An 8957-nucleotide genomic window follows, 5' to 3' on the forward strand; every position below is an offset into this window, starting at 1 on the left:
TAGTGAACTTTCATGTTTGTTTTATGTAAAGTTTTTTTTGTTCATTTGAATAATACTTTTTTTTTTTTTTTTTTTTTTTTAAGACAAGGTTGAATGATTTTACATCTTAAACGGTTGCGATTCCAAAAAATTTGTCCTTTGTGACCTCCAAGCCGCCCTGACCTTTTCAATTTGGCCCAAACACGTTTTCCTTCTTCGTTTATTGGAAAAGATGCACAGCGTCGAGCACATCTCAAGCCTCTGTGGAATTCTTCGCCCAGTTCACATCACCGATGCCATCATCGAAGGCCTCTCGGAGGGTAAGAACTTCAGAGATCAGTGAATTACCAACCTATGATCCCTTCTCTGAGTTAGCGAAGAAGGAGAAGTCCCGTATCAGATTTGCAGAGAACGCCGTTCATGTTATACCCTTTGTGCTGGTTCTATGTGCCATCATTATCTGGTTCGTTTCCAACCCAGGTATATAACTATATTTGCTTCAAGATCTAAATGAACCCATTTGCTTGTTCTTCTTTTTCTGATCGATCATTCTTTGTAAACGTTGAAAGGGATGAACGAACTTGATTTGAGGTGAAAATATTTCTGTTTATCTTATTTCTATTTGGTTTCTAAATTTTTGAAATTCTCTGCCTAAGTCCATGAGTCTCCCATCTTTGGGTACTTAGGATTAAATGAGGGCAAGCTTTTCCTTCTTTTGTTTCTTTTCTTTTGTCTGAATTACTTGGGCGTTTGTGAGGGAGATCAGATCACTTAAAAGCCTGCACCAGCTTGGGGTGATCATTTTACCCTCTCTCTCTCTCTCTCTCTCTCTCTCTCTCTCTCTTATGCCTCCTCTCCTCATTTTATTTACATTTTTCCATTGAGTTGAATAAAAAAATTAAAAAATAATTCAAATTCACATTCTTGCAAAGAGGGAACAGAACATTTAAAAAGAAAAAAACATAATCATGGAAAAGGGGAATAGCACGTGATCCGGATTCCGAATCATGGATTTAGTTCTCAGTATCGGTATTAGCACCTGATGTGGTAAAATTTGATCGGATGATCTTCCTTGCAAGACAGGGTACTCCTGCACAAGAGAGCAGACAAGGGAGAGTCAGGCTGACCTGATGGGAGACTCTCCGATGCCTAAGTCAGAGTTTCCCCACACCAGTTACTTAAGAGAATTTCTTGTCAAAAGAGTGGTCAATCCCTTCTCTGGGAGCTTACCTTGCTATTTATAGGTTGTGAACCCTAAGGTCTTGTTTGCAGAGAGTCCAGCTTTGACTAGCAATCTACCTCGTCTGATCTTGAGAATATGCCCAGATTCCAGGAAAGATCCTGCGGATATTCTTCTTTCGTGAGCGTCTGGGACTCTTGAGCGAGCATCTTTCCGAGTTTTAGTCGTGGTTGGACCCCTATATGCAATTTTTACGGTTAGTGGTTCCTAGTTTCCCACGTTCTGTTGGTAGTGTTGTAGTGGGTTACGACTTCTGCTAGTTCGTGGCCACCCTGGAGATTGTCGAAGGCATGAGCTCGGCCGTAGGGGACCGAACTGGGAGCTCGGCCCTTAGGAGCCCAAGGCGGGGCTCGATCTTAAAGAGTCCGACGCTAGAGCTCGGCCTGGATGCGACCGTGGTTAGAGCTCGGCCTGGATGCAACCGGGGTGAGAGCTCGACCTGGATGCGACCGTGGTTAGAGCTCTGCCTATATGTGACTGAAGTGAGAGCTCAGAGCTCGGCCTAGATGTTGTCGAGGTGAAAGCCCAGGCAAGTGGCTTTGACTCGCCAGTGCTGATGTGGTGGTCCGACTTTGACTCATCAGTATTGATCTCTGTCGATACCGTTCCAGATCAGTGTGTATTAGTCATTTTTACCTCTTGCTTTTCAGAATAAGTACGTTTTTTTTACTATTTTACCTCTGAGACGATATGAATAATCGATTCAGATCGGTTATGGATTGGGATTGATCTTAGCCAATACTAATATGATACGACACAATACTTGAAACCATGTTCCGGACCACCAGCGGCCAGGTGAAAGGAGAAAAAATGGATAATTTAGATATTTAAACTCATTAGGGGAGAAGAAGAGATAAAAGCTAATTTTTTGAAGATATCGGAAATAAAATTTAACATAGGAGAATATCAATAATTACAGAACGAGTGCAGAAAAGTGATCTTCTTCTTAAAATACAATTTTTGCCTTCTAACACTACGCCCGAAGAACCCAATTCAAAAACACTGTAATAAATTATTAAAAAGAAAATGATTAGCAGGATGTTGGCACTAGGCATTATGCCTCTCTCTCTCTCTCTCTCTCTCTCTCTCTCTCTCTCTCTCACACACACACACACACACACACACACACGCACACATACCCTTCCCGTAATCTCATTTGGCTTGGCATGGGAAACTTCGTCGCACACCAGGAGCATGTTGATCCCTTGCCATCATTAAATGTATAATACAAGAAATTTAAAATCTTTAGCATATTTACATTTAAAACTAAGCACTACGTTTCACCTTTGACACGAAACCCAGTAAAAATATCTTCAATAGGAATGTAACCTCCCCCTCAGCCTCCCCCCTCGCTACAGAAACGAGGGAAGACTTGAGATGATATTGCCTATATTGTTAATAAGTTAAACATGCCAAATATTTTTTTCATTATGTCTTCATCTTGAACATCTTGTTATCTCGTATATTAAAGAAATAAAAAAAAGTCTCCAATGGATCTCTCAATCCAATTGAACAAAAATAAGAATGGGGAAGGGGCGAAGATGATGTTCTAACCATATATATTAAATAAATAAGAGACAAATATTATCGTACGCTACACAGTCTAACAGCCTTTTATTTTTTTATTTTTCTCATTAAATGAATATAATAAATAATAGCAAGATTACTCGAGCCCGAATCTTCTCCATCCACTTGTGAGATGGGGTTAAAAGACACAACTGGATGGAAAGGAACCAAACCCAATTACACATGACAATATATTTCAATTTCTTGGTCTAACTCAATTATATGTCTCATCTTATATCTTATTCATACCTTTAGAAAAAGAAAATCCAGAGGATTACCTGTTTGAATGGCAAAATCAAACTTCCTCTTAAATTCATGTACCCGTCAGTCTTAGGACCTCAATCTGCAACATAATGCTATGATAGATGGATCTAAGCAAATCCAAACAAATGAGTTATACTCGCATCATCCATAGGTGAGGATTTCATGATAGGATCTAAGTAAAAAAATATGGTAGTCAAAATATTAAAAATCTCAAATAATTCTTTCTAAATATTTTTTTAACCATAATTTTCTAATAAGCAATTGAAAGAATGGTAGATGTCTGGGTGCAACCATGTGAAGAAATTAAGGAACCATAAAAAGGAAAAATGTGGCAAGTTAGGTAGTGCCCAAATTTTATTCAGAGATAGGTCACATCCTCTCTTACTCTTTGCCAAGTTTGATCCCAATCTGACATTATAAAAATGAAGTAAATAAAAATGATAGAAAAACATATTGGGTGATTTAAACTTCAAGCAATTCCAAAACCATTGGAAGTACAAAGGATAATGTGTAATGAAAGTAAGTTATATGATTGAATTAGAATCTTAAATTTGGCATTTAATCAATGTGTGCATGGTGCCTTCTTCCAATTGTACCATTTTAATTTTCAAAATAACATGCCACATGACAAAAATATAAGGTTTTTGCACTATACTGCCACATCTATATTATTGGCTTGGATTTCTCTGTGGCGCAGTAAGACGTCTGACACGCATCCAATGGCAAAAAATACTTTAACATGGAGCCCAAGGTGATCACACACAACCCAAAAGCATTATGGGCATTAGATGCATGCCAAACACCCTGTTGCACTAGAGAGAATCCAAGTCCTATATCACTCAATCTATTATGTTTTTTTCGATGTCAAGAAAAAAAATATAACAATGATTTATGTATCTATTTCTCTCTTCAAGTTCTTTTTTTTTTTTTTCTTGACATTTAATTACATGATCATCTTGTCTTCTCAAGAAAGGGATTTCATGATAGGAACTGATTTAGAAAGATGGACAAAGAATATACTATCTATCAACTATTTGGGTGGTTAGAATAAAGACCAAGAGAGCATTTAGGTCAAATAAATTGTGAAGGAATTGAATTGTTTAATGCAATTCAAACCTCAAAGCAAGTTGCTCTCGTGTGGCTATTTTAAATCAATTCTCTTCATGCTTCATGATTGGTTTGCTCATTGTGTACATGTCGGCGAGGTTTCATTCTTAACCTGTCAAGGCGGTCACATCACATGGTGGAGTATGGACTATTTTAGGATCATGAATCCAGTTGAACCGTAAACCATCAGTTGTTGTGCACACTACTCCAACCTTGGACCGTCTTTAGGAGTAGTCTCATATAAGGATTAGCCAAGTAGGGGTGTAAATTTCGCATGGTGCCTGATCCTGCTCAAGCCCGTCCTGAGCATGATAGGGCTTGGGCAAAGATATTTGAACCCAATGTTGGGTTGGGTTGGGCTAAGGCTGAGTTGAGGGAATCTAGGGTTTGAATGGAGTTTTAAGAAACCTAACTTAGCCCGACTTTGTGAGCCTAGATCTTTGTTGAGCCCAATAGGGCATGAACTGAGCAATTCAACTTGCAATCTAGGCCAATGGTAAGATTTCCAAGCCTAGGGTTAGGTCAAGCCAATTCGATCCTATGCTAAGGCCACGATCTAAGCCCAAAAAAATCCGATATATAAATAGGGCAAGAGAACACTACTTTGTTGGTGTAGGTACACACCTAGACACAATGGATGTTGAAAAACTGTTCTGCCCACGTGCTAAAGATGCTCATGCACGCCCTCCCATTGGCCTATGTGTTGACATGTATCAATGTCAATAAGGTAGCATTAATTTCTTCCACATAAATATATAACTATATATAACACATAGATAAATATATAATTATACATAATTACATGGCCTAAAAGGATCAATTAGGCCAGCCCAGCCCAGGCCCGCTCAACCTGCAAGATCCATCAAGGGTAGGCCACGGTTGGATTGGGTTAAGATATCCTAACCTAAAGTTGAATTGGGCTAAATCTAGGCTGAGTTAAGGAGATCTAGGGTTAGATTAGGGTTCTAAAAAATCTTGGTTAGACTAGCCCCGGTGTAAAGGTTCTAAACGGGTATAGTTCTAGGTAATCGATAGTTGGGGATAGTTTCTTACTAATTCTGATCCCAAGGGTACCAATTCCAGAGCCATCCCATTCACTAAGCAGTTCCAAACTAGGATCCAATGTTGTTTAATAATAAGATGGTCCAGTTCCTCAGTGTTTTCTAGGCACTCCATGTCTCAAACACTCGAAGAATTTTTTTTGGGTCATGTTCAAGAGAATACCAAATCTCTGTAGTAAGAACTCTTGACGTTATGTTGGAGAATTGTATTATAATTTCTTACAAAATATAAATTGCAATACAAAGCTTTTGCAGTAAAAACTATGTTGTTGTAGTATTGATCCTTAGCTGAAATGAGATGAGGAAAAACTTGACATAGATGTTGAATCACCACCACAACAACTAAAGAAACTTTGAACAGAATAGAGGTTGAGTCACACTTGTAGTGCTGCCTTTAAGATAATTGATGTCCTCTATTACCAAGAGTTGTTCTGCACATCTACTTCCAAGATAAAACAACCTCCCACTAGAAGATGAGGCAGTTCTTCTAATCCCTTATAGGAGCAAAAAACTACAGTACAGTAGCCCCCCTCTAACCTTACACAAGACTTAGAGAAAATGGAAGAAAGAGAAATACTTGTATGGTTGCAATTAGTCAAAATTAAAGGAATGTCAATGTGTGAATGTATATCTCTGCAAGGTATTTGGTTGGATTTATATAGACTCAAAACCAACCCTTGCACCCTCTTGGATTCCACCAGAGTAATCTCCAACTAATGGCAAGTTAATTGGAGGATAATGTTATATGGACATGAATTGGGATCCCAATCAATTCCTTAGCCCACCTCCCCACTCATGGTACTAACCATGAATGGACATTAGGTCACCAATATAATGACATTGACCATTTACCTCCATTTGACAATAACCTATAGCATAAATTAAGAATTAATTTCATAAATGAAATTAATCTCAATCAATTCTCATTGCCCACCTCTCCACTTATGGTAATGGTCATGAATGTACTTTAGGGCTCCCATATGGTGTTATTAACCATTTTCCACTACCTTGATCTTAAGAGTCCCACACCATAACAAGACAATCAAAATACATAAAAGAAATACCTCATTTTGAAACTTAAATATAATAAAATAGATATAAAATCTGACACATTACAAGGAGGGCCTGTTAAAACAGTTTCACAGGACAGAGAGATCATGCTTTCAAATGAGCTAAATGAAGAGTTGGAAAAGAAGGAGGAAATGTGGAGATAGAAATCCAGAGTTTTTTTGTTGCAGCAAGGGGACCGAAGAAACTAAATTCTTCCATAAGACCACCATTGGGCGAACGGGACGCAATAGAATCATCTATCTGAAGTCCTCTGATGGACTATGGACTCTGACACAAATTTACAATGAGATGCAATCTTATTACACAAATCTATCAATCAAAATGGATCAATCCAGAAGCCTTGAACCAAGTTCTCAATTCAATCTACTTGCAGGTTATAGAGGAGATTAATACAAGGTTATGTGCCACACCATCACATGAGGAGGTACACACCACCCTTTTTACAATGGCCCACTTAGAAGCACCAACCCCTAATGTACTTTAATTTGTAATTTCTTTGATTCTGGATTATTACATGTTGATTGTGATGAGACATAACTATTGTCCCAAAAAAAAATGAAAGTGTCACAAATCATTACAGAACAATCTCACTATGTGCGGTAGCAATATAGGTCATTACCACAATCCTAACAACTAGGCTGAGGGAAGTTTTGGATCTACTCATTTGACCAACGCAATCAACTTTCATCCCTAAGAGATCAATCTCAAACAATATATTTGTGGCTCATGAATTGTTCCACTACATCAACTAAAAGAAAGGGAAGCAACGGTTCATGGTTCTGAAGTTGGATATGCAGAAGGCATATGATTGGGTAGAATGAGAATTCATTAACAATTATTATACCGATTTGGATTCTCTACCAAATGGGTGAATATGGTGATGTTCTCCCTTCACTCGATAACCTATAAGTTGGTTATAAATAGTGCAGTTCATGGTGGCGTGGTTCCTTCCAGAGGTATAAGGCAAGGCGACCCACTCTCTCCTACTTAATTCATCATTTGCTCTCAAGCTCTAACCAGTGTTGTTTCACAGTTAAAGCAAGCAGGATTACTTAAAGGTGTTTACGTTCGAAACCTATTAGAGCCAATTACACATTATTTTCACTAACGATTGTTTACTTTTTCTGAGAAGAATTTGGATGAGATTTCCTTAAGGATTGTCTGGACATGTATTGCAAGGCTAGTGAACTATTAATAAATTTGAAGATTTACATCATCCTTGAGCCCAAATGTCCCTCTTAAGTTCTAGAGGTGATTCTCCTGTGTTTTAAAGATCTCATAAGGTAAGGGCCCAAATAAGTATCTTGGCTTGCCAACATCTTTTAGAGTCTCAGAAAAACATTATTGTTTCAAGACTTATCTGAGACATTGGCTTGGCTCCTGAAAGACTAGTCTACTATCTCATGCAAGAAAGGTCATGTTAAAATCAGTTGCCCTTTTCCTCTCTAACTATGTGGGATCTAATTCAAATTGCCTGCATCCCACCATTCCCAACTCTAATAGGTGGAAACTAATTTCTTTTGGGGAGATGGGCCAAATAAACGAAAAATACATTGGATTTCTTAGTTTCGATTATGTTAGTCGAAGGAGAGAGGGGGTTTGGGGGGGTTTGGGTTTAAGGGATCCAACTCTACACAACAAGGCCCTATTATCCAGGGTTGAGTGGTGTCTCTAGAGTGAACCTAACTCTATGGGTAAGATTTATCAAATCAATCTACTTCTCAACCCAAGGTTTTTTGGAGGCGAATTTACGGGCAAACCCATCTTGAACTTGGAGGAGTATTGTGGAAGGGCGTAAAGTCCTTACATCTGGACTTTTATGGCAAGTTGGCACAGGAGAGGATCCACGTTTGGACTGACAATTTGCTACCACAATCACCAAATTTTAAAATACAGTAGCAATTGTTAGTATCTTATGCTCTTGTTATGGTGTCAGAGTTGATCGACCAACAAAATTTATGCTAGAGGCGAACCTTATTGACCGATACTTTCGTCTTGCTAATGGGGCTCTCATCTATCAAATACGATGGAGTTTATTTGCGTCCGAGGATAGGCAAGTTTGGGGTGTATCTAAGTGCAGTTACTTCTCAGTCAAGAGTGTTTATCACATGTTATACAATCAATGGAAAATAAAAGAGTTGGTTAAGTCATCAACCATAGTAACACATAGTTGGACAGCAGTATCCCCTTCGGTTTGCAAATCTATATGTCATTGCAACGCCTTACCAAAGATAATAAGTATGCTTTGGAGAGCTTGTGCTGGTGGTCTTGCTTGCAATGGCCTTGAAGCATTGGCATATTCCTATAGAGACTATATGCCAGCGATGTGGTGAAGCTGCAGAGTCAATAGATCATATTTTCTTGCACTACCCTTATGCCTAAGCAGTTTGGTTTGGTCCATCCTTGTCCTACCGCCTACAAGCTAATTGGGAGGTTAGATTTTATCAATGGATTCAAAGGTGGCCTAACTTTGCTATAAAAGGGAAGAGGGCTTCAAAGGATATCACTACGTTATGTACTTTTGTTTGTTGATTTTTGTGGTATGCTAGGAATGATCTTATCTTTGCGAGGAAGTGTTGGACACCGGAAGAGGTAGTTATGATTGCACAGAGCTCCTGCAATGAGTTCCTAACATTGACTACCGCTATTGTTGGTGAGACACTTTTAGC

The sequence above is a fragment of the Macadamia integrifolia genome, chromosome 8, assembly GCF_013358625.1.
Source record: "Macadamia integrifolia cultivar HAES 741 chromosome 8, SCU_Mint_v3, whole genome shotgun sequence".
Lineage (NCBI taxonomy): Eukaryota > Viridiplantae > Streptophyta > Magnoliopsida > Proteales > Proteaceae > Macadamia > Macadamia integrifolia.